General features: G+C 50.4%; 4 long non-coding RNA genes across 4 annotated transcripts; all 4 read left to right on the top strand.

Annotated features, from left to right (window-relative positions):
- Positions 1–1784: 1784 nt before the first annotated feature.
- On the top strand, positions 1785–7217 carry LOC135408289 (uncharacterized). The gene is made up of 2 exons (XR_010427466.1): positions 1785–1981; positions 6869–7217. It is a non-coding gene; the product is annotated as an uncharacterized LOC135408289 (long non-coding RNA).
- Positions 7218–8616: 1399 nt separating this feature from the next.
- LOC135408281 (uncharacterized) lies at positions 8617–10281 on the top strand. The gene is made up of 3 exons (XR_010427459.1): positions 8617–8761; positions 9624–9662; positions 10207–10281. It is a non-coding gene; the product is annotated as an uncharacterized LOC135408281 (long non-coding RNA).
- An 8-nt stretch (positions 10282–10289) lies between these two features.
- Positions 10290–15722, top strand: LOC135408282 (uncharacterized). Its single transcript, XR_010427460.1, has 2 exons — positions 10290–10486; positions 15374–15722. It is a non-coding gene; the product is annotated as an uncharacterized LOC135408282 (long non-coding RNA).
- Positions 15723–18794: 3072 nt separating this feature from the next.
- LOC135408280 (uncharacterized) lies at positions 18795–24227 on the top strand. Its single transcript, XR_010427458.1, has 2 exons — positions 18795–18991; positions 23879–24227. It is a non-coding gene; the product is annotated as an uncharacterized LOC135408280 (long non-coding RNA).
- Positions 24228–24906: the final 679 nt, after the last annotated feature.

The raw sequence follows: 24906 nt of genomic DNA on the forward strand, positions 1-24906 counted from the left end.
CGGGCGCGGGCGGCAGGTTCGTGGGCGGCGGCAGGCACCGGCGACGGCAGCCCCCTCTCGGCGCCGCGGAGCGCGGCGGTCGCCGCGAGAAGCCCAGGCACCGCCCCCCTTCCGCTCCGCTCCGCTCCCGCTCCCGCCCCCGTCCCCGCCCCGCTCGGTCCCGCCGTGGCCTGGAGATGCTGTCGGGGCTGCGCCGCCGCCTTCCCCCCCTGGAAGCGACCCACGGCGGCAGATCCGACGGAGATCGTCCCCGGGGTAACCTGGGCGCTGTGGGGGGGGCGCGGCGGTGGGGGGGCGCGGCGGGGGGGCGCGGCCGCTCTTCTGCCTCTCCCGCGGCCATCGGCGACCGCAGGCAGGGGAAGCGACAGGCAAGTTTCTCGCCTCTGCGGAGAAACTTGCACCTGCGTGCCGCCGCAGGGCCGGTTTCGGATGTGCCCTGGCATTGCGCCCCCCCCTCCCCCGCGGGGAGGGTCTGCGCTGCCTCGGGGCCCCTGTCTGTGCTGCCGGGAGAGAGAAATCCTTTGGGAAGCTGGGCTGGAAACAGCAACTCTGTGAATTGCTCAGCTTTTCCTAGGCAAGGGCAGGTTTTAGGGAACAAAGGCCCGTACTCGCGAAAGGCGCCGCGGGTCTCGCCAAGGGGTGGGGGGGGGGCGCGCGGCTGCGGCGCCGCGCGCGGCTGCAGTGCCGCTCCCGGCCGTGTCCGCCAGGCGGCGACTGTGAGGCCCGGCCCGGCGCTCGGGGGCGCTCTCGCAAGCGACGCCCCCGGGAAAGCGGCGGGCTTTGGGCGCTGCCGGCCTTCCCCCGGAGCGCCCGGGCTGGCCCGGCGCCTGGCAAAACCTCTGAGGGAAAAGGCAAGCAACAGCTGCGCTTCTTCTGCCCTTTCTTTAGCCAGGGACTGGAACACAGACAAAATCAAGGGGCTCTTTGACCTGTGCAGGCTCCAAGCATTTTTCAGCCTTCCCTAGCAGGGCATTCTCACCCTCTGAAAAGCTGAAAGGCTTTAACAGCTGGAGACGCGCCTGCAGCTGTGCAGATTAACGTAGTTTCTTTGAGGAAACGAAGGGGAAGTTTTCCTGTTGTGAGCCTAAATACCGAGTCTACTCTGCTTTTTCAATCAGGTGACGAAGCTTATGGAAAAAAAGACCAAAGGCCTCGAGGTGAGTACATTCTACCGAGTTCTGCTTTTCTGGGATCGGTTTGGGAAAATCACGTGAAATTCTAAAAAGCTTCTCTCCGTGTTTTCTAGTTGTTTTTTCAGCCTTGGTCTAAGTTTCCTGTAGAAAAGGGCATAGAATTATTAGAACAGACAAACTAGACCTTCTCGGGAGAGATGGAAGAAAAGGCTGCTGATTGCAGTTCTGCTTTTCTTGTCTTCCCTTCGACTGTCATTTTCTCTCCCCTGCTGTTCAAATAGGCAGCAATTAATTGCTCTGCTGAAGAGTTTGCTGTGCTAAGTGTCTGTCAAATTGACGCCTTCAACTCAAGACAGCACCTGCTCCTTAGTTACAAAAAGTTCCTCCCAGGAAATTTCCAGGCGTGCCCATAAATCTCCTCGCTGTTTGTTTGGGAGAACAGGGTTTTCTCGTCTGTAACAGAATAGTCGTGGCATTTGCTATTGAATGCTGGTGGCAATCTAGTCAGAAGAGGACCCCGTGCTTCACTAATTTTGCCTTTTTGTTGTTGGGGGTGACTTCTTCCCAGGGATGTTCTTCTTGATCCCCCGGGGCAAAGGGAGGTGTCAGCGTCAGGAGCCATCCTAACTGGGGCCCTGGTAGGTCAGTGCTTTTTGTGTGACTGGACGGTGAAGCTGTCTGTGGGAATGACCTGGCTAGTGCTCAGTGTAGTCCTAATTAAGGTGTCTTTTACTCCGTGTTCCCAGGCTCCCTGTTTTCCTTCGGTCGCCGTGGGTGTGCCGGACGCCTCTGGCAGGACTAACCCTGTGGCTTTTATGTCCAACGTGCTGTGCTGTGTGTGCCTGCAGGTAAGAAAAGCTGGGAGTGCAGTCCCTCTGCTTTGATTGCTGTGTCTCTTGGGTAGTGATTTTGGAAGCGGCGCCCGCGCAGAGCGAGGCGTTGGCCGGGCCGGCGCCTGAAGCGCTCGGGGCCGCCGGGCAGGGCAGTGCCCGGCTGGTGGGTGCCTGGCAGAGAGAAGAGCCTGGCCCTGGGAAGGCAGGAGCCTGGTCTCGAGCTGCTCTGGACCGCTGTGGGGATGAGTTTGAAGTTTTGGGGTCGCTTGTTTCTGTCCCTACCTTCCCACTGAAAACAATAACTTAAGAAGTTCTCCTCTGGACTGGTCCAGAGAAATTGTGGAGTCTCCATCCCTGGAGATGCTTAAAACACTTTTGCTCAGGCAAAGTTGTGAGCAACCTCTTCTGCCTAATCCCGCTTTTTGAGCAGGAGAGACTGGACTAGATGATCTCCAGAGGTATTGTCCAACCCCCACCATTCTGTCCTTCTGTAAAGGGGCTTTGCACTGCCCTTTGGAACTGTAATCTGTTGATGACCTGTGTTGAGGTCACGCTGCAGCTTGTTACACTGCAGCTTGTCACACTGAATGGCAGCCTGAATAATTTAATATTGAACTGTGATTAATCACAAGATGAAAGCTCAGATAGGCTGGTAAGAGGCAGTGTTCTTTGCTGCAGCATTTCCCACCTGAGGTAATTTTCCTTGTTCTGAAAGTGTCAAGTACAGTTGGGCAATGTACTGCATAGGAAGAAGGGAAAGAATCTCCAAAGCAAATAAATGAACAAAAAAACCCTTTATATTTGCTTGTGCAAGAAGAAGATTGTTATTCCACTCAACCAGGTTTTGAGAGGACAAATTAATTGTTTCTCTGACAACAGTATACACTGGAGGCTGTTAATGATCCCATAGTCTGTGCTAAAGGTTTTAGCTGATTGTGTTTGTCATCAGCTTTTACTAAAGAAAAAGCAAGCCTTCTCGGCTGTGTGGATATTACAGGAACGAAATGATTCCATTCATGTAGATAATGATAACAGAGCCAAACCAAAACTATTGTGAGTGTCCTATGTGGAACAATATACAGAATTTCAAAAGGGATTGTAGTGGTCCCATATACAGAACTAACATACTTCCTGTTCCTTATTTGCTGATCAGGTCATGTTTATCTGCCTGTCAGGACTGTTGGAGCACTGGATGGAGAGCAGGTCATATGAAGAGGATTACGGAGTAAAAGGCAGCTTGTACTGAAGTGCAGGGAAAGTATAAATATTGATATATATTGGCACAGCGCCTGGCCTTAATGCTTAAAATCCTTTGGAGAGCTGTCTGCATATTTACTGTATTAATGATCAAATGCAAGGCTGTGTTGGGAAAGGTCTTCCATTTGGAAGTCAGTAGTTGAGACTGTCTTGCCTATGAAAAAGAGGGAGAATTTTCGTTAGAGGGTGTAGGATTCTGGCTGGTAATAGTCTTAATTCAAGGTATTTTTAGAGAATTGATTTAATACAAGCAGAACAAATGGCCAGAAGTGTAATGAGAGACAAGTTGAAATTAGAAAGTAGATGTGCATTTTGAATGTATTGTCATAGCAACTGATTAAATTCTCCCTCTCTTGCTGTTCTGGGGACCTTTTAAATGTGCTTTGGCTAAATAAAAAGTTAGACTATTAGACTATTTCAGAGCCAAAAGGTCAGTTCTTGTTGTCTCTTTTGCACTTTAATTCTAGTACACTGATACTTGCTAACCACGTATAACCCTAGATGCAGAATGAGAACTTGGGTTATTAACAATAAACAAGTAAACAGCAGAAAGACTTGACCTTTCTTTTGAATTGCCCTACAGTGTTACAAAGTACCAAACAAACCTCCTTCCCCAAAGAAACGCCCCCCAAAATGCCCTAACAACTCACCAAACACAAAATCACCGACAACCAAAAAGCAGAAGTAACAAACATGAACAGCAAGTGGAGGAAGAGTTTGAAAGCGGGCTGGACAGAAGCAGAAGTGTTACTGCCCACTCTTAGGCCACTGTGCTGATTAAATGGGTGTTGTTAGGTTTAGATTAGTAGTTTGTTGTTGTTGGGTTTTTCGGTGGTGTTGATTTTTTTTGTTGTCGTTGTGGGGGATTGTTTGTTTGTTTGTTTTTATTTTGGTTTTTTTTCTGTATTAAAAATCTGGCTCAGTTACTCTCTAGTTCTGGTGTGTTCTCTTTTCCAGGTGGTTGGTGTTTCTGCAGTGTTTGGCACAGGACTGGGGGAGATTTTTACCCAGCTTTCTAAAGCTGTAGATGAATAGGAGAGGTAAGGGGATAACTTCTGGTCCGCGACCCAGTGACCACTTCCTGAAGGTCCTGATTCATGAGTCTGCTCCTTTGATTTGAAGGAGTGTACAGTTGCCATAGCCAAGGTAGCTTAGGGTGTCCAGTATCAGCATAAAAAGCAGCAGTAAAAAGGAACTATTCAGAGATGAATTTTTGTGCTGTTCCGTGAAAAAGTAAAAGCTATCTGTGCCAGCAAGTCTGTGAAGTAATTTTTTTCTTGTAGTTCCATACCAAGTTTTGAATTGTTGCTGTTTTAATGAAGTATGTTCATTGATTTTGCATCCATTGGTTTCAGAATCCAAATCTGGGGAAAAAAGTACTGTCTTTCTGAAATGTCTCTCAAACATGAAAGCCTAGAGAAAACTTTTTTTTGTGAGTAAAAAGAAGCCTCCAGGATGATCCTTATGCAATACAAATCATGTGTTTTTCAGACTGAATGCACTCCCTTTATTCACCTTTTCAGAGAGTATCGGCCAGAATACGAGCGCCTGAGAAAAACACTGGTAAGTGTTTTTAGCTGTTTTACACCTGAACAGTGTATCTTGGGTCACTTTTGTGCACACAATTGCCTTTATGTTGAGAGGGTCTAACATTTCATTTACTAGTCGTACTCACTGTGGGAAAACTCCTGTCCTGAAGGAGTCCACCATTTGCCTTTTTTTTCCTAGATGTGGTGGAGCATATCTTTACAAAACTAAAGATTTTGTAAAACAGATGTTGCTCACTGGTTTAGTGCTAGTATTTGAGCTAATTGTGTGAAAATGATTGGGAAATAAGATTGTGTCTTCCATTCAGATGGACAGAGAGTTCTTAAAAATAAATTTCCAAAGGGATTTGTTGAGACTATCCCTGTATCTTCCTGCACCAGTGAAGAGTACTAGTTTGACTTAGTAAGAAAGACTGAATTGCAGTGCCAAAATCAGTAGCTCTGCTCACCTTGAGTTCTGGCTGTCCAAAGGACAGTTCTCTGCAGGCACAGCTACACAGAGTTTGGCTTCCCGGCGCTGCTGAAAACGTCCTAGAATCCCACCTGACTGGAGGTTGCTTTCCATGCTTAGTCAGAAGTTCTGTGTAACCTGAGTTGAAATGTAAGACCTGCGTAGTGACTTCTGCTCTCTGACTGGGGGACAGGCTGCTGGGTTTGGGTGAGGTTTCTCTTCTCCTGATGTTTTAAATGTTCTCAGAATCCACATGTAAATCTTTGTCTACGGGAGAAAGCTCAAAATAAACAAAAGAGAGAGCAGCTGGAACACTTGTGGAAGGACATGGGCAGCGTGTGTGTGCAGGGCAGCACACTGGCAGGTACCTCCCCAGGAAGATAAAGTTTACTGCAGAAGTTTTCTGAAGAGTTTGCCTTGTGAAGTAGTACAGTGCTTCTTTGTCCTCACAGCAGAAATGTGAAAGCAGCTCCATGTTAGAGGAGCAGGGCTTTAGTTCCTGTGGGATTGGTCACACTCAGCTCGTCCTGTGTCAGTCACAGGTTTGGAAGAAACCCCGCTGTGTAGCTAAAGCAGTGGACCTACTAGAAATAATGAAATACTTTAGAAAAGGCGAAACAGTCAGATCAGAATATGAGAAAGCTCTGCTGTTGGCTGCACTGTTCCTTAGATGAGGCGAGTAGGTGCTGATGGAGTCTGTCCTGTGTCTGGGATCCACAAGCAGCTTTCTGTCCCCTTAGAGCAGGTGTTCATTGCTGGGTTTCTGTGCAGATAGAAACCTTACCTTTAGCAAGCTGCTGTGCTGTGTGTGCCTGCAGGTAAGAAAAGCTGGGAGTGCAGTCCCTCTGCTTTGATTGCTGTGTCCCTTTGGTAGTGATTTTGGAGGGGAATCCCAGAGCCATTTGGTTTGAAGGGGACCTTCAAAGGCCAGCCTGTCTTCCGTGGGCAGGGACACCTTCCACTGTCCCCGGTTGCTCCGAGTCCCGTCCAGCCTGGCCTGGAACACGTGCAGGGATGGGGCAGGCTCAGCTTCCCTGTGCAGTGTGCTCTAATATCTCTCCACTGGCATCCTGAAAAATGTTGTCAGCGTGTTTTGTTGGCCGACGGTAAGCAGGACCTGGGTGAAAAGGACATTCTCTGAGGTGCTGGGAGAAGGAGGACTCGTGCGGGCACCTCCAGAGACAGCGGGAACGGGAGCGTGCTGCGGAGAAGGAAAATTCCAGGGGGTGGGTGCCAAGAAATTTGTCCTTCCCTTGCCCTGTGCTCTGCACTTAGCAATGGGTCAAGTGCAGAAGTTTCCTGGGGACCCTGGGAAATGATGCCGGGTCTGCTAAGAAAAGTGGGGCCAAGGGAGCAGGACCTGGGTCTGCGAGCGTGGGAGAAACAAGGGCCGGGTCATCCTCTGCTTCCAGGAGGGAGGGCAGCAGGAAAGGCCACGGACTAAAGCACTGAAGTGCCGTTCCCCAGGGAGCCCCTGCCCAGCACTGAACTTCCTTGTGCACTTGCTGTCCCTTTGCCAGCGGAGCCGAAGCGTCGGGTGCGGGTGCCGGGGGGATGGAGCTGCCAAGGACAAACTGGGAGGGTGTTTGCGAAGGAAGGGGGGAGAAGGAGCTCTTGATGTGCTTTTTTTACTTCTTCATCCCACAGAATTGCCACGAGAGGAAATACTTCAGAGGGGCTTCCCTCCAGCTAAGCCCTGAATATGCCAGGAGGTTTCAGCCGGGAGGAAAGGAGCTGTGGAAGAAAAGCAGCCTAAAAATAGCCAGCGGGGATCATCAGGTTTTCCAGCCAAGAAGAACAAGGAGAGAGATGAGGGAATCGGGTTCCAATTCCTAATGATTTGGTGGGTGCAGGAATGATTTCTGTGTGTTTTCCAGTCCCTTTTGATTCCTGAGATGATTTTAAAATGATGGCTTTAGCAATCAACTAAATCGGAGATGTTGTTTTTGAGAGGAAATGATGCCAAATAAATGCAGAGTTTTGGGTCAGTTTTTGGGATGATTTGAGTCAGTTTTTGGGGTCAGTTTGGGGTCATTGTTTGGGGTGATTTGGGTCAGTTTTGGGTCAGCTTTTGGGGTGATTGGGGTCAGTTTTGGGTCAGCTTTTGGGATGATTTGGGTCAGGTTTTGGGGTCAGTTTTGGGTCAGCTTTTGGGGTGATTTGGGTCGGTTTGGGGTCAATTTTTGGGGAGCACTGGGTGTTACTGGTGGTTGTTGGGGAGCACTGGGTGTTACTGGGGAGCACTGGGAGAGCAAATGAAAAATAAAGGGAATAAAAAATAACCGAAATAAAAAAGGAAATATAAAATAGAAAAGAAAATTAAAAAAAAAAAAGGCAAAAAAACTAAAAAGGAAATAAAATGAAAATGAAATAAAAGAGAAAAAAAAAAACAAAAAACCCCCTTCTTGGGCACCCCGTTTCCTCTCCTCCCCCCCCCCCCGAACCGTAAATTGCGGGGTCATCACCCCTCAAATGTGAGAAGGGGACCCCAAAATGTGGGTGAGGGAACCCCAGGGAGCCGAAAAAGTGGAGGGGGAGCCGCAGTAAGAAAGCGAAGCCGGGCGGTCGGGCGGCGGGGTGGGGGGGGGAGCCAAGGTGGCGACGCCGGCGCGTGCGCAGTCGTTGGAAAGACGCCGGCGATCACGTGGTAACTGAGGGCAGCCAGGAGAGGGACCGGCGACGCATGCGCGGTGGCTCTCGTGCCGGTGCAGCGCTCCCTGGTCGAGTTAAGGGCCGGTTCCGGCGGCAGGGCGGGACTCGCGGTCTCCCGTCCCTCCCGGGGTGTGTGTGGGGGGAATAACATGAAGATTTTTCGGGGTGAAAGCGCAGAAATTAGCGAGGAGGGACGCTAATTTGGGTAAACCCGGTCCCCGGAAGTAGAGAGCGACCGGAAGTCCTCCAAAGCCCCGGCCCGGAAGTCCGCCAAGCCCACAGTAAAGATGGCGCCGCCAGGACCGGAACGACCACACTAAAGATGGCGACCCCGGCCCGGAAGTCCGCCAAGCCCACAGTAAAGATGGCGCCACCAGGACCGGAACGACCACACTAAAGATGGCGGCCCCGGCCCGGAAGTCCGCCCCGAGGCCACACTCAAGATGGCGCCGCCAAAACCGGAACTTAGCCGAGGCCACTCTAAAGATGGCGGCGAGAGGCCCCCTCGCTTTAGAGAGGCGTTTATCCTGTTGCCTGACCTCCGCCGCCACCCGGACCCCCGCCCCGCGCCCGCAGCGCCGTCTCGCCGCGCCGCTTCCCGCTGTGGGGACAAGGCGGGGCGCTCGGCGGCGCCGGGCGCGGGCGGCAGGTTCGTGGGCGGCGGCAGGCACCGGCGACGGCAGCCCCCTCTCGGCGCCGCGGAGCGCGGCGGTCGCCGCGAGAAGCCCAGGCACCGCCCCCCTTCCGCTCCGCTCCGCTCCCGCTCCCGCCCCCGTCCCCGCCCCGCTCGGTCCCGCCGTGGCCTGGAGATGCTGTCGGGGCTGCGCCGCCGCCTTCCCCCCCTGGAAGCGACCCACGGCGGCAGATCCGACGGAGATCGTCCCCGGGGTAACCTGGGCGCTGTGGGGGGGGCGCGGCGGTGGGGGGGCGCGGCGGGGGGGCGCGGCCGCTCTTCTGCCTCTCCCGCGGCCATCGGCGACCGCAGGCAGGGGAAGCGACAGGCAAGTTTCTCGCCTCTGCGGAGAAACTTGCACCTGCGTGCCGCCGCAGGGCCGGTTTCGGATGTGCCCTGGCATTGCGCCCCCCCCTCCCCCGCGGGGAGGGTCTGCGCTGCCTCGGGGCCCCTGTCTGTGCTGCCGGGAGAGAGAAATCCTTTGGGAAGCTGGGCTGGAAACAGCAACTCTGTGAATTGCTCAGCTTTTCCTAGGCAAGGGCAGGTTTTAGGGAACAAAGGCCCGTACTCGCGAAAGGCGCCGCGGGTCTCGCCAAGGGGTGGGGGGGGGCGCGCGGCTGCGGCGCCGCGCGCGGCTGCAGTGCCGCTCCCGGCCGTGTCCGCCAGGCGGCGACTGTGAGGCCCGGCCCGGCGCTCGGGGGCGCTCTCGCAAGCGACGCCCCCGGGAAAGCGGCGGGGTTTGGGCGCTGCCGGCCTTCCCCCGGAGCGCCCGGGCTGGCCCGGCGCCTGGCAAAACCTCTGAGGGAAAAGGCAAGCAACAGCTGCGCTTGTTCTGCCGTTTCTTTAGCCAGGGACTGGAACACAGACAAAATCAAGGGGCTCTTTGACCTGTGCAGGCTCCGAGCATTTTTCAGCCTTCCCTAGCAGGGCATTCTCACCCTCTGAAAAGCTGAAAGGCTTTAACAGCTGGAGACGCGCCTGCAGCTGTGCAGATTAACGTAGTTTCTTTGAGGAAACGACGGGGAAGTTTTCCTGTTGTGAGCCTAAATACCGAGTCTACTCTGCTTTTTCAATCAGGTGACGAAGCTTATGGAAAAAAAGACCAAAGGCCTCGAGGTGAGTACATTCTACCGAGTTCTGCTTTTCTGGGATCGGTTTGGGAAAATCACGTGAAATTCTAAAAAGCTTCTCTCCGTGTTTTCTAGTTGTTTTTTCAGCCTTGGTCTAAGTTTCCTGTAGAAAAGGGCATAGAATTATTAGAACAGACAAACTAGACCTTCTCGGGAGAGATGGAAGAAAAGGCTGCTGATTGCAGTTCTGCTTTTCTTGTCTTCCCTTCGACTGTCATTTTCTCTCCCCTGCTGTTCAAATAGGCAGCAATTAATTGCTCTGCTGAAGAGTTTGCTGTGCTAAGTGTCTGTCAAATTGACGCCTTCAACTCAAGACAGCACCTGCTCCTTAGTTACAAAAAGTTCCTCCCAGGAAATTTCCAGGCGTGCCCATAAATCTCCTCGCTGTTTGTTTGGGAGAACAGGGTTTTCTCGTCTGTAACAGAATAGTCGTGGCATTTGCTATTGAATGCTGGTGGCAATCTAGTCAGAAGAGGACCCCGTGCTTCACTAATTTTGCCTTTTTGTTGTTGGGGGTGACTTCTTCCCAGGGATGTTCTTCTTGATCCCCCGGGGCAAAGGGAGGTGTCAGCGTCAGGAGCCATCCTAACTGGGGCCCTGGTAGGTCAGTGCTTTTTGTGTGACTGGACGGTGAAGCTGTCTGTGGGAATGACCTGGCTAGTGCTCAGTGTAGTCCTAATTAAGGTGTCTTTTACTCCGTGTTCCCAGGCTCCCTGTTTTCCTTCGGTCGCCGTGGGTGTGCCGGACGCCTCTGGCAGGACTAACCCTGTGGCTTTTATGTCCAACGTGCTGTGCTGTGTGTGCCTGCAGGTAAGAAAAGCTGGGAGTGCAGTCCCTCTGCTTTGATTGCTGTGTCTCTTGGGTAGTGATTTTGGAAGCGGCGCCCGCGCAGAGCGAGGCGTTGGCCGGGCCGGCGCCTGAAGCGCTCGGGGCCGCCGGGCAGGGCAGTGCCCGGCTGGTGGGTGCCTCGCAGAGAGAAGAGCCTGGCCCTGGGAAGGCAGGAGCCTGGTCTCGAGCTGCTCTGGACCGCTGTGGGGATGAGTTTGAAGTTTTGGGGTCGCTTGTTTCTGTCCCTACCTTCCCACTGAAAACAATAACTTAAGAAGTTCTCCTCTGGACTGGTCCAGAGAAATTGTGGAGTCTCCATCCCTGGAGATGCTTAAAACACTTTTGCTCAGGCAAAGTTGTGAGCAACCTCTTCTGCCTAATCCCGCTTTTTGAGCAGGAGAGACTGGACTAGATGATCTCCAGAGGTATTGTCCAACCCCCACCATTCTGTCCTTCTGTAAAGGGGCTTTGCACTGCCCTTTGGAACTGTAATCTGTTGATGACCTGTGTTGAGGTCACGCTGCAGCTTGTTACACTGCAGCTTGTCACACTGAATGGCAGCCTGAATAATTTAATATTGAACTGTGATTAATCACAAGATGAAAGCTCAGATAGGCTGGTAAGAGGCAGTGTTCTTTGCTGCAGCATTTCCCACCTGAGGTAATTTTCCTTGTTCTGAAAGTGTCAAGTACAGTTGGGCAATGTACTGCATAGGAAGAAGGGAAAGAATCTCCAAAGCAAATAAATGAACAAAAAAACCCTTTATATTTGCTTGTGCAAGAAGAAGATTGTTATTCCACTCAACCAGGTTTTGAGAGGACAAATTAATTGTTTCTCTGACAACAGTATACACTGGAGGCTGTTAATGATCCCATAGTCTGTGCTAAAGGTTTTAGCTGATTGTGTTTGTCATCAGCTTTTACTAAAGAAAAAGCAAGCCTTCTCGGCTGTGTGGATATTACAGGAACGAAATGATTCCATTCATGTAGATAATGATAACAGAGCCAAACCAAAACTATTGTGAGTGTCCTATGTGGAACAATATACAGAATTTCAAAAGGGATTGTAGTGGTCCCATATACAGAACTAACATACTTCCTGTTCCTTATTTGCTGATCAGGTCATGTTTATCTGCCTGTCAGGACTGTTGGAGCACTGGATGGAGAGCAGGTCATATGAAGAGGATTACGGAGTAAAAGGCAGCTTGTACTGAAGTGCAGGGAAAGTATAAATATTGATATATATTGGCACAGCGCCTGGCCTTAATGCTTAAAATCCTTTGGAGAGCTGTCTGCATATTTACTGTATTAATGATCAAATGCAAGGCTGTGTTGGGAAAGGTCTTCCATTTGGAAGTCAGTAGTTGAGACTGTCTTGCCTATGAAAAAGAGGGAGAATTTTCGTTAGAGGGTGTAGGATTCTGGCTGGTAATAGTCTTAATTCAAGGTATTTTTAGAGAATTGATTTAATACAAGCAGAACAAATGGCCAGAAGTGTAATGAGAGACAAGTTGAAATTAGAAAGTAGATGTGCATTTTGAATGTATTGTCATAGCAACTGATTAAATTCTCCCTCTCTTGCTGTTCTGGGGACCTTTTAAATGTGCTTTGGCTAAATAAAAAGTTAGACTATTAGACTATTTCAGAGCCAAAAGGTCAGTTCTTGTTGTCTCTTTTGCACTTTAATTCTAGTACACTGATACTTGCTAACCACGTATAACCCTAGATGCAGAATGAGAACTTGGGTTATTAACAATAAACAAGTAAACAGCAGAAAGACTTGACCTTTCTTTTGAATTGCCCTACAGTGTTACAAAGTACCAAACAAACCTCCTTCCCCAAAGAAACGCCCCCCAAAATGCCCTAACAACTCACCAAACACAAAATCACCGACAACCAAAAAGCAGAAGTAACAAACATGAACAGCAAGTGGAGGAAGAGTTTGAAAGCGGGCTGGACAGAAGCAGAAGTGTTACTGCCCACTCTTAGGCCACTGTGCTGATTAAATGGGTGTTGTTAGGTTTAGATTAGTAGTTTGTTGTTGTTGGGTTTTTCGGTGGTGTTGATTTTTTTTGTTGTCGTTGTGGGGGATTGTTTGTTTGTTTGTTTTTATTTTGGTTTTTTTTCTGTATTAAAAATCTGGCTCAGTTACTCTCTAGTTCTGGTGTGTTCTCTTTTCCAGGTGGTTGGTGTTTCTGCAGTGTTTGGCACAGGACTGGGGGAGATTTTTACCCAGCTTTCTAAAGCTGTAGATGAATAGGAGAGGTAAGGGGATAACTTCTGGTCCGCGACCCAGTGACCACTTCCTGAAGGTCCTGATTCATGAGTCTGCTCCTTTGATTTGAAGGAGTGTACAGTTGCCATAGCCAAGGTAGCTTAGGGTGTCCAGTATCAGCATAAAAAGCAGCAGTAAAAAGGAACTATTCAGAGATGAATTTTTGTGCTGTTCCGTGAAAAAGTAAAAGCTATCTGTGCCAGCAAGTCTGTGAAGTAATTTTTTTCTTGTAGTTCCATACCAAGTTTTGAATTGTTGCTGTTTTAATGAAGTATGTTCATTGATTTTGCATCCATTGGTTTCAGAATCCAAATCTGGGGAAAAAAGTACTGTCTTTCTGAAATGTCTCTCAAACATGAAAGCCTAGAGAAAACTTTTTTTTGTGAGTAAAAAGAAGCCTCCAGGATGATCCTTATGCAATACAAATCATGTGTTTTTCAGACTGAATGCACTCCCTTTATTCACCTTTTCAGAGAGTATCGGCCAGAATACGAGCGCCTGAGAAAAACACTGGTAAGTGTTTTTAGCTGTTTTACACCTGAACAGTGTATCTTGGGTCACTTTTGTGCACACAATTGCCTTTATGTTGAGAGGGTCTAACATGTCATTTACTAGTCGTACTCACTGTGGGAAAACTCCTGTCCTGAAGGAGTCCACCATTTGCCTTTTTTTTCCTAGATGTGGTGGAGCATATCTTTACAAAACTAAAGATTTTGTAAAACAGATGTTGCTCACTGGTTTAGTGCTAGTATTTGAGCTAATTGTGTGAAAATGATTGGGAAATAAGATTGTGTCTTCCATTCAGATGGACAGAGAGTTCTTAAAAATAAATTTCCAAAGGGATTTGTTGAGACTATCCCTGTATCTTCCTGCACCAGTGAAGAGTACTAGTTTGACTTAGTAAGAAAGACTGAATTGCAGTGCCAAAATCAGTAGCTCTGCTCACCTTGAGTTCTGGCTGTCCAAAGGACAGTTCTCTGCAGGCACAGCTACACAGAGTTTGGCTTCCCGGCGCTGCTGAAAACGTCCTAGAATCCCACCTGACTGGAGGTTGCTTTCCATGCTTAGTCAGAAGTTCTGTGTAACCTGAGTTGAAATGTAAGACCTGCGTAGTGACTTCTGCTCTCTGACTGGGGGACAGGCTGCTGGGTTTGGGTGAGGTTTCTCTTCTCCTGATGTTTTAAATGTTCTCAGAATCCACATGTAAATCTTTGTCTACGGGAGAAAGCTCAAAATAAACAAAAGAGAGAGCAGCTGGAACACTTGTGGAAGGACATGGGCAGCGTGTGTGTGCAGGGCAGCACACTGGCAGGTACCTCCCCAGGAAGATAAAGTTTACTGCAGAAGTTTTCTGAAGAGTTTGCCTTGTGAAGTAGTACAGTGCTTCTTTGTCCTCACAGCAGAAATGTGAAAGCAGCTCCATGTTAGAGGAGCAGGGCTTTAGTTCCTGTGGGATTGGTCACACTCAGCTCGTCCTGTGTCAGTCACAGGTTTGGAAGAAACCCCGCTGTGTAGCTAAAGCAGTGGACCTACTAGAAATAATGAAATACTTTAGAAAAGGCGAAACAGTCAGATCAGAATATGAGAAAGCTCTGCTGTTGGCTGCACTGTTCCTTAGATGAGGCGAGTAGGTGCTGATGGAGTCTGTCCTGTGTCTGGGATCCACAAGCAGCTTTCTGTCCCCTTAGAGCAGGTGTTCATTGCTGGGTTTCTGTGCAGATAGAAACCTTACCTTTAGCAAGCTGCTGTGCTGTGTGTGCCTGCAGGTAAGAAAAGCTGGGAGTGCAGTCCCTCTGCTTTGATTGCTGTGTCCCTTTGGTAGTGATTTTGGAGGGGAATCCCAGAGCCATTTGGTTTGAAGGGGACCTTCAAAGGCCAGCCTGTCTTCCGTGGGCAGGGACACCTTCCACTGTCCCCGGTTGCTCCGAGTCCCGTCCAGCCTGGCCTGGAACACGTGCAGGGATGGGGCAGGCTCAGCTTCCCTGTGCAGTGTGCTCTAATATCTCTCCACTGGCATCCTGAAAAATGTTGTCAGCGTGTTTTGTTGGCCGACGGTAAGCAGGACCTGGGTGAAAAGGACATTCTCTGAGGTGCTGGGAGAAGGAGGACTCGTGCGGGCACCTCCAGAGACAGCGGGAACGGGAGCGTGCTGCGGAGAAGGAAAATTCCAGGGGGTGGGTGCCAAGAAATTTGTCCTTCCCTTGCCCTGTGCTCTGCACTTAGCAATGGGTCAAGTGCAGAAGTTTCCTGGGGACCCTGGGAAATGATGCCGGGTCTGCTAAGAAAAGTGGGGCCAAGGGAGCAGGACCTGGGTCTGCGAGCGTGGGAGAAACAAGGGCCGGGTCATCCTCTGCTTCCAGGAGGGAGGGCAGCAGGAAAGGCCACGGACTAAAGCACTGAAGTGCCGTTCCCCAGGGAGCCCCTGCCCAGCACTGAACTTCCTTGTGCACTTGCTGTCCCTTTGCCAGCGGAGCCGAAGCGTCGGGTGCGGGTGCCGGGGGGATGGAGCTGCCAAGGACAAACTGGGAGGGTGTTTGCGAAGGAAGGGGGGAGAAGGAGCTCTTGATGTGCTTTTTTTACTTCTTCATCCCACAGAATTGCCACGAGAGGAAATACTTCAGAGGGGCTTCCCTCCAGCTAAGCCCTGAATATGCCAGGAGGTTTCAGCCGGGAGGAAAGGAGCTGTGGAAGAAAAGCAGCCTAAAAATAGCCAGCGGGGATCATCAGGTTTTCCAGCCAAGAAGAACAAGGAGAGAGATGAGGGAATCGGGTTCCAATTCCTAATGATTTGGTGGGTGCAGGAATGATTTCTGTGTGTTTTCCAGTCCCTTTTGATTCCTGAGATGATTTTAAAATGATGGCTTTAGCAATCAACTAAATCGGAGATGTTGTTTTTGAGAGGAAATGATGCCAAATAAATGCAGAGTTTTGGGTCAGTTTTTGGGATGATTTGAGTCAGTTTTTGGGGTCAGTTTGGGGTCATTGTTTGGGGTGATTTGGGTCAGTTTTGGGTCAGCTTTTGGGGTGATTGGGGTCAGTTTTGGGTCAGCTTTTGGGATGATTTGGGTCAGGTTTTGGGGTCAGTTTTGGGTCAGCTTTTGGGGTGATTTGGGTCGGTTTGGGGTCAATTTTTGGGGAGCACTGGGTGTTACTGGTGGTTGTTGGGGAGCACTGGGTGTTACTGGGGAGCACTGGGAGAGCAAATGAAAAATAAAGGGAATAAAAAATAACCGAAATAAAAAAGGAAATATAAAATAGAAAAGAAAATTAAAAAAAAAAAAGGCAAAAAAACTAAAAAGGAAATAAAATGAAAATGAAATAAAAGAGAAAAAAAAAAACAAAAAACCCCCTTCTTGGGCACCCCGTTTCCTCTCCTCCCCCCCCCCCCGAACCGTAAATTGCGGGGTCATCACCCCTCAAATGTGAGAAGGGGACCCCAAAATGTGGGTGAGGGAACCCCAGGGAGCCGAAAAAGTGGAGGGGGAGCCGCAGTAAGAAAGCGAAGCCGGGCGGTCGGGCGGCGGGGTGGGGGGGGGAGCCAAGGTGGCGACGCCGGCGCGTGCGCAGTCGTTGGAAAGACGCCGGCGATCACGTGGTAACTGAGGGCAGCCAGGAGAGGGACCGGCGACGCATGCGCGGTGGCTCTCGTGCCGGTGCAGCGCTCCCTGGTCGAGTTAAGGGCCGGTTCCGGCGGCAGGGCGGGACTCGCGGTCTCCCGTCCCTCCCGGGGTGTGTGTGGGGGGAATAACATGAAGATTTTTCGGGGTGAAAGCGCAGAAATTAGCGAGGAGGGACGCTAATTTGGGTAAACCCGGTCCCCGGAAGTAGAGAGCGACCGGAAGTCCTCCAAAGCCCCGGCCCGGAAGTCCGCCAAGCCCACAGTAAAGATGGCGCCGCCAGGACCGGAACGACCACACTAAAGATGGCGACCCCGGCCCGGAAGTCCGCCAAGCCCACAGTAAAGATGGCGCCACCAGGACCGGAACGACCACACTAAAGATGGCGGCCCCGGCCCGGAAGTCCGCCCCGAGGCCACACTCAAGATGGCGCCGCCAAAACCGGAACTTAGCCGAGGCCACTCTAAAGATGGCGGCGAGAGGCCCCCTCGCTTTAGAGAGGCGTTTATCCTGTTGCCTGACCTCCGCCGCCACCCGGACCCCCGCCCCGCGCCCGCAGCGCCGTCTCGCCGCGCCGCTTCCCGCTGTGGGGACAAGGCGGGGCGCTCGGCGGCGCCGGGCGCGGGCGGCAGGTTCGTGGGCGGCGGCAGGCACCGGCGACGGCAGCCCCCTCTCGGCGCCGCGGAGCGCGGCGGTCGCCGCGAGAAGCCCAGGCACCGCCCCCCTTCCGCTCCGCTCCGCTCCCGCTCCCGCCCCCGTCCCCGCCCCGCTCGGTCCCGCCGTGGCCTGGAGATGCTGTCGGGGCTGCGCCGCCGCCTTCCCCCCCTGGAAGCGACCCACGGCGGCAGATCCGACGGAGATCGTCCCCGGGGTAACCTGGGCGCTGTGGGGGGGGCGCGGCGGTGGGGGGGCGCGGCGGGGGGGCGCGGCCGCTCTTCTGCCTCTCCCGCGGCCATCGGCGACCGCAGGCAGGGGAAGCGACAGGCAAGTTTCTCGCCTCTGCGGAGAAACTTGCACCTGCGTGCCGCCGCAGGGCCGGTTTCGGATGTGCCCTGGCATTGCGCCCCCCCCTCCCCCGCGGGGAGGGTCTGCGCTGCCTCGGGGCCCCTGTCTGTGCTGCCGGGAGAGAGAAATCCTTTGGGAAGCTGGGCTGGAAACAGCAACTCTGTGAATTGCTCAGCTTTTCCTAGGCAAGGGCAGGTTTTAGGGAACAAAGGCCCGTACTCGCGAAAGGCGCCGCGGGTCTCGCCAAGGGGTGGGGGGGGGCGCGCGGCTGCGGCGCCGCGCGCGGCTGCAGTGCCGCTCCCGGCCGTGTCCGCCAGGCGGCGACTGTGAGGCCCGGCCCGGCGCTCGGGGGCGCTCTCGCAAGCGACGCCCCCGGGAAAGCGGCGGGCTTTGGGCGCTGCCGGCCTTCCCCCGGAGCGCCCGGGCTGGCCCGGCGCCTGGCAAAACCTCTGAGGGAAAAGGCAAGCAACAGCTGCGCTTCTTCTGCCCTTTCTTTAGCCAGGGACTGGAACACAGACAAAATCAAGGGGCTCTTTGACCTGTGCAGGCTCCAAGCATTTTTCAGCCTTCCCTAGCAGGGCATTCTCACCCTCTGAAAAGCTGAAAGGCTTTAACAGCTGGAGACGCGCCTGCAGCTGTGCAGATTAACGTAGTTTCTTTGAGGAAACGAAGGGGAAGTTTTCCTGTTGTGAGCCTAAATACCGAGTCTACTCTGCTTTTTCAATCAGGTGACGAAGCTTATGGAAAAAAAGACCAAAGGCCTCGAGGTGAGTACATTCTACCGAGTTCTGCTTTTCTGGGATCGGTTTGGGAAAATCACGTGAAATTCTAAAAAGCTTCTCTCCGTGTTTTCTAGTTGTTTTTTCAGCCTTGGTCTAAGTTTCCTGTAGAAAAGGGCATAGAATTATTAGAACAGACAAACTAGACCTTCTCGGGAGAGATGGAAGAAAAGGCTGCTGATTGCAGTTCTGCTTTTCTTGTCTTCCCTTCGACTGTCATTTTCTCTCCCCTGCTGTTCAAATAGGCAGCAATTAATTGCTCTGCTGAAGAGTTTGCTGTGCTAAGTGTCTGTCAAATTGACGCCTTCAACTCAAGACAGCACCTGCTCCTTAGTTACAAAAAGTTCCTCCCAGGAAATTTCCAGGCGTGCCCATAAATCTCCTCGCTGTTTGTTTGGGAGAACAGGGTTTTCTCGTCTGTAACAGAATAGTCGTGGCATTTGCTATTGAATGCTGGTGGCAATCTAGTCAGAAGAGGACCCCGTGCTTCACTAATTTTGCCTTTTTGTTGTTGGGGGTGACTTCTTCCCAGGGATGTTCTTCTTGATCCCCCGGGGCAAAGGGAGGTGTCAGCGTCAGGAGCCATCCTAACTGGGGCCCTGGTAGGTCAGTGCTTTTTGTGTGACTGGACGGTGAAGCTGTCTGTGGGAATGACCTGGCTAGTGCTCAGTGTAGTCCTAATTAAGGTGTCTTTTACTCCGTGTTCCCAGGCTCCCTGTTTTCCTTCGGTCGCCGTGGGTGTGCCGGACGCCTCTGGCAGGACTAACCCTGTGGCTTTTATGTCCAACGTGCTGTGCTGTGTGTGCCTGCAGGTAAGAAAAGCTGGGAGTGCAGTCCCTCTGCTTTGATTGCTGTGTCTCTTGGGTAGTGATTTTGGAAGCGGCGCCCGCGCAGAGCGAGGCGTTGGCCGGGCCGGCGCCTGAAGCGCTCGGGGCCGCCGGGCAGGGCAGTGCCCGGCTGGTGGGTGCCTCGCAGAGAGAAGAGCCTGGCCCTGGGAAGGCAGGAGCCTGGTCTCGAGCTGCTCTGGACCGCTGTGGGGATGAGTTTGAAGTTTTGGGGTCGCTTGTTTCTGTCCCTACCTTCCCACTGAAAACAATAACTTAAGAAGTTCTCCTCTGGACTGGTCCAGAGAAATTGTGGAGTCTCCATCCCTGGAGATGCTTAAAACACTTTTGCTCAGGCAAAGTTGTGAGCAACCTCTTCTGCCTAATCCCGCTTTTTGAGCAGGAGAGACTGGACTAGATGATCTCCAGAGGTATTGTCCAACCCCCACCATTCTGTCCTTCTGTAAAGGGGCTTTGCACTGCCCTTTGGAACTGTAATCTGTTGATGACCTGTGTTGAGGTCACGCTGCAGCTTGTTACACTGCAGCTTGTCACACTGAATGGCAGCCTGAATAATTTAATATTGAACTGTGATTAATCACAAGATGAAAGCTCAGATAGGCTGGTAAGAGGCAGTGTTCTTTGCTGCAGCATTTCCCACCTGAGGTAATTTTCCTTGTTCTGAAAGTGTCAAGTACAGTTGGGCAATGTACTGCATAGGAAGAAGGGAAAGAATCTCCAAAGCAAATAAATGAACAAAAAAACCCTTTATATTTGCTTGTGCAAGAAGAAGATTGTTATTCCACTCAACCAGGTTTTGAGAGGACAAATTAATTGTTTCTCTGACAACAGTATACACTGGAGGCTGTTAATGATCCCATAGTCTGTGCTAAAGGTTTTAGCTGATTGTGTTTGTCATCAGCTTTTACTAAAGAAAAAGCAAGCCTTCTCGGCTGTGTGGATATTACAGGAACGAAATGATTCCATTCATGTAGATAATGATAACAGAGCCAAACCAAAACTATTGTGAGTGTCCTATGTGGAACAATATACAGAATTTCAAAAGGGATTGTAGTGGTCCCATATACAGAACTAACATACTTCCTGTTCCTTATTTGCTGATCAGGTCATGTTTATCTGCCTGTCAGGACTGTTGGAGCACTGGATGGAGAGCAGGTCATATGAGGAGGATTACGGAGTAAAAGGCAGCTTGTACTGAAGTGCAGGGAAAGTATAAATATTGATATATATTGGCACAGCGCCTGGCCTTAATGCTTAAAATCCTTTGGAGAGCTGTCTGCATATTTACTGTATTAATGATCAAATGCAAGGCTGTGTTGGGAAAGGTCTTCCATTTGGAAGTCAGTAGTTGAGACTGTCTTGCCTATGAAAAAGAGGGAGAATTTTCGTTAGAGGGTGTAGGATTCTGGCTGGTAATAGTCTTAATTCAAGGTATTTTTAGAGAATTGATTTAATACAAGCAGAACAAATGGCCAGAAGTGTAATGAGAGACAAGTTGAAATTAGAAAGTAGATGTGCATTTTGAATGTATTGTCATAGCAACTGATTAAATTCTCCCTCTCTTGCTGTTCTGGGGACCTTTTAAATGTGCTTTGGCTAAATAAAAAGTTAGACTATTAGACTATTTCAGAGCCAAAAGGTCAGTTCTTGTTGTCTCTTTTGCACTTTAATTCTAGTACACTGATACTTGCTAACCACGTATAACCCTAGATGCAGAATGAGAACTTGGGTTATTAACAATAAACAAGTAAACAGCAGAAAGACTTGACCTTTCTTTTGAATTGCCCTACAGTGTTACAAAATACCAAACAAACCTCCTTCCCCAAAGAAACGCCCCCCAAAATGCCCTAACAACTCACCAAACACAAAATCACCGACAACCAAAAAGCAGAAGTAACAAACATGAACAGCAAGTGGAGGAAGAGTTTGAAAGCGGGCTGGACAGAAGCAGAAGTGTTACTGCCCACTCTTAGGCCACTGTGCTGATTAAATGGGTGTTGTTAGGTTTAGATTAGTAGTTTGTTGTTGTTGGGTTTTTCGGTGGTGTTGATTTTTTTTGTTGTCGTTGTGGGGGATTGTTTGTTTGTTTGTTTTTATTTTGGTTTTTTTTCTGTATTAAAAATCTGGCTCAGTTACTCTCTAGTTCTGGTGTGTTCTCTTTTCCAGGTGGTTGGTGTTTCTGCAGTGTTTGGCACAGGACTGGGGGAGATTTTTACCCAGCTTTCTAAAGCTGTAGATGAATAGGAGAGGTAAGGGGATAACTTCTGGTCCGCGACCCAGTGACCACTTCCTGAAGGTCCTGATTCATGAGTCTGCTCCTTTGATTTGAAGGAGTGTACAGTTGCCATAGCCAAGGTAGCTTAGGGTGTCCAGTATCAGCATAAAAAGCAGCAGTAAAAAGGAACTATTCAGAGATGAATTTTTGTGCTGTTCCGTGAAAAAGTAAAAGCTATCTGTGCCAGCAAGTCTGTGAAGTAATTTTTTTCTTGTAGTTCCATACCAAGTTTTGAATTGTTGCTGTTTTAATGAAGTATGTTCATTGATTTTGCATCCATTGGTTTCAGAATCCAAATCTGGGGAAAAAAGTACTGTCTTTCTGAAATGTCTCTCAAACATGAAAGCCTAGAGAAAACTTTTTTTTGTGAGTAAAAAGAAGCCTCCAGGATGATCCTTATGCAATACAAATCATGTGTTTTTCAGACTGAATGCACTCCCTTTATTCACCTTTTCAGAGAGTATCGGCCAGAATACGAGCGCCTGAGAAAAACACTGGTAAGTGTTTTTAGCTGTTTTACACCTGAACAGTGTATCTTGGGTCACTTTTGTGCACACAATTGCCTTTATGTTGAGAGGGTCTAACATGTCATTTACTAGTCGTACTCACTGTGGGAAAACTCCTGTCCTGAAGGAGTCCACCATTTGCCTTTTTTTTCCTAGATGTGGTGGAGCATATCTTTACAAAACTAAAGATTTTGTAAAACAGATGTTGCTCACTGGTTTAGTGCTAGTATTTGAGCTAATTGTGTGAAAATGATTGGGAAATAAGATTGTGTCTTCCATTCAGATGGACAGAGAGTTCTTAAAAATAAATTTCCAAAGGGATTTGTTGAGACTATCCCTGTATCTTCCTGCACCAGTGAAGAGTACTAGTTTGACTTAGTAAGAAAGACTGAATTGCAGTGCCAAAATCAGTAGCTCTGCTCACCTTGAGTTCTGGCTGTCCAAAGGACAGTTCTCTGCAGGCACAGCTACACAGAGTTTGGCTTCCCGGCGCTGCTGAAAACGTCCTAGAATCCCACCTGACTGGAGGTTGCTTTCCATGCTTAGTCAGAAGTTCTGTGTAACCTGAGTTGAAATGTAAGACCTGCGTAGTGACTTCTGCTCTCTGACTGGGGGACAGGCTGCTGGGTTTGGGTGAGGTTTCTCTTCTCCTGATGTTTTAAATGTTCTCAGAATCCACATGTAAATCTTTGTCTACGGGAGAAAGCTCAAAATAAACAAAAGAGAGAGCAGCTGGAACACTTGTGGAAGGACATGGGCAGCGTGTGTGTGCAGGGCAGCACACTGGCAGGTACCTCCCCAGGAAGATAAAGTTTACTGCAGAAGTTTTCTGAAGAGTTTGCCTTGTGAAGTAGTACAGTGCTTCTTTGTCCTCACAGCAGAAATGTGAAAGCAGCTCCATGTTAGAGGAGCAGGGCTTTAGTTCCTGTGGGATTGGTCACACTCAGCTCGTCCTGTGTCAGTCACAGGTTTGGAAGAAACCCCGCTGTGTAGCTAAAGCAGTGGACCTACTAGAAATAATGAAATACTTTAGAAAAGGCGAAACAGTCAGATCAGAATATGAGAAAGCTCTGCTGTTGGCTGCACTGTTCCTTAGATGAGGCGAGTAGGTGCTGATGGAGTCTGTCCTGTGTCTGGGATCCACAAGCAGCTTTCTGTCCCCTTAGAGCAGGTGTTCATTGCTGGGTTTCTGTGCAGATAGAAACCTTACCTTTAGCAAGCTGCTGTGCTGTGTGTGCCTGCAGATAAGAAAAGCTGGGAGTGCAGTCCCTCTGCTTTGATTGCTGTGTCCCTTTGGTAGTGATTTTGGAGGGGAATCCCAGAGCCATTTGGTTTGAAGGGGACCTTCAAAGGCCAGCCTGTCTTCCGTGGGCAGGGACACCTTCCACTGTCCCCGGTTGCTCCGAGTCCCGTCCAGCCTGGCCTGGAACACGTGCAGGGATGGGGCAGGCTCAGCTTCCCTGTGCAGTGTGCTCTAATATCTCTCCACTGGCATCCTGAAAAATGTTGTCAGCGTGTTTTGTTGGCCGACGGTAAGCAGGACCTGGGTGAAAAGGACATTCTCTGAGGTGCTGGGAGAAGGAGGACTCGTGCGGGCACCTCCAGAGACAGCGGGAACGGGAGCGTGCTGCGGAGAAGGAAAATTCCAGGGGGTGGGTGCCAAGAAATTTGTCCTTCCCTTGCCCTGTGCTCTGCACTTAGCAATGGGTCAAGTGCAGAAGTTTCCTGGGGACCCTGGGAAATGATGCCGGGTCTGCTAAGAAAAGTGGGGCCAAGGGAGCAGGACCTGGGTCTGCGAGCGTGGGAGAAACAAGGGCCGGGTCATCCTCTGCTTCCAGGAGGGAGGGCAGCAGGAAAGGCCACGGACTAAAGCACTGAAGTGCCGTTCCCCAGGGAGCCCCTGCCCAGCACTGAACTTGCTTGTGCACTTGCTGTCCCTTTGCCAGCGGAGCCGAAGCGTCGGGTGCGGGTGCCGGGGGGATGGAGCTGCCAAGGACAAACTGGGAGGGTGTTTGCGAAGGAAGGGGGGAGAAGGAGCTCTTGATGTGCTTTTTTTACTTCTTCATCCCACAGAATTGCCACGAGAGGAAATACTTCAGAGGGGCTTCCCTCCAGCTAAGCCCTGAATATGCCAGGAGGTTTCAGCCGGGAGGAAAGGAGCTGTGGAAGAAAAGCAGCCTAAAAATAGCCAGCGGGGATCATCAGGTTTTCCAGCCAAGAAGAACAAGGAGAGAGATGAGGGAATCGGGTTCCAATTCCTAATGATTTGGTGGGTGCAGGAATGATTTCTGTGTGTTTTCCAGTCCCTTTTGATTCCTGAGATGATTTTAAAATGATGGCTTTAGCAATCAACTAAATCGGAGATGTTGTTTTTGAGAGGAAATGATGCCAAATAAATGCAGAGTTTTGGGTCAGTTTTTGGGATGATTTGAGTCAGTTTTTGGGGTCAGTTTGGGGTCATTGTTTGGGGTGATTTGGGTCAGTTTTGGGTCAGCTTTTGGGGTGATTGGGGTCAGTTTTGGGTCAGCTTTTGGGATGATTTGGGTCAGGTTTTGGGGTCAGTTTTGGGTCAGCTTTTGGGGTGATTTGGGTCGGTTTGGGGTCAATTTTTGGGGAGCACTGGGTGTTACTGGTGGTTGTTGGGGAGCACTGGGTGTTACTGGGGAGCACTGGGAGAGCAAATGAAAAATAAAGGGAATAAAAAATAACCGAAATAAAAAAGGAAATATAAAATAGAAAAGAAAATTAAAAAAAAAAAAAGGCAAAAAAACTAAAAAGGAAATAAAATGAAAATGAAATAAAAGAGAAAAAAAAAAACAAAAAACCCCCTTCTTGGGCACCCCGTTTCCTCTCCTCCCCCCCCCCCCCGAACCGTAAATTGCGGGGTCATCACCCCTCAAATGTGAGAAGGGGACCCCAAAATGTGGGTGAGGGAACCCCAGGGAGCCGAAAAAGTGGAGGGGGAGCCGCAGTAAGAAAGCGAAGCCGGGCGGTCGGGCGGCGGGGTGGGGGGGGGAGCCAAGGTGGCGACGCCGGCGCGTGCGCAGTCGTTGGAAAGACGCCGGCGATCACGTGGTAACTGAGGGCAGCCAGGAGAGGGA

This window comes from Pseudopipra pipra, unplaced genomic scaffold, assembly GCF_036250125.1.
Source record: "Pseudopipra pipra isolate bDixPip1 unplaced genomic scaffold, bDixPip1.hap1 HAP1_SCAFFOLD_291, whole genome shotgun sequence".
In the NCBI taxonomy this organism is placed as follows: Eukaryota; Metazoa; Chordata; class Aves; order Passeriformes; family Pipridae; genus Pseudopipra; species Pseudopipra pipra.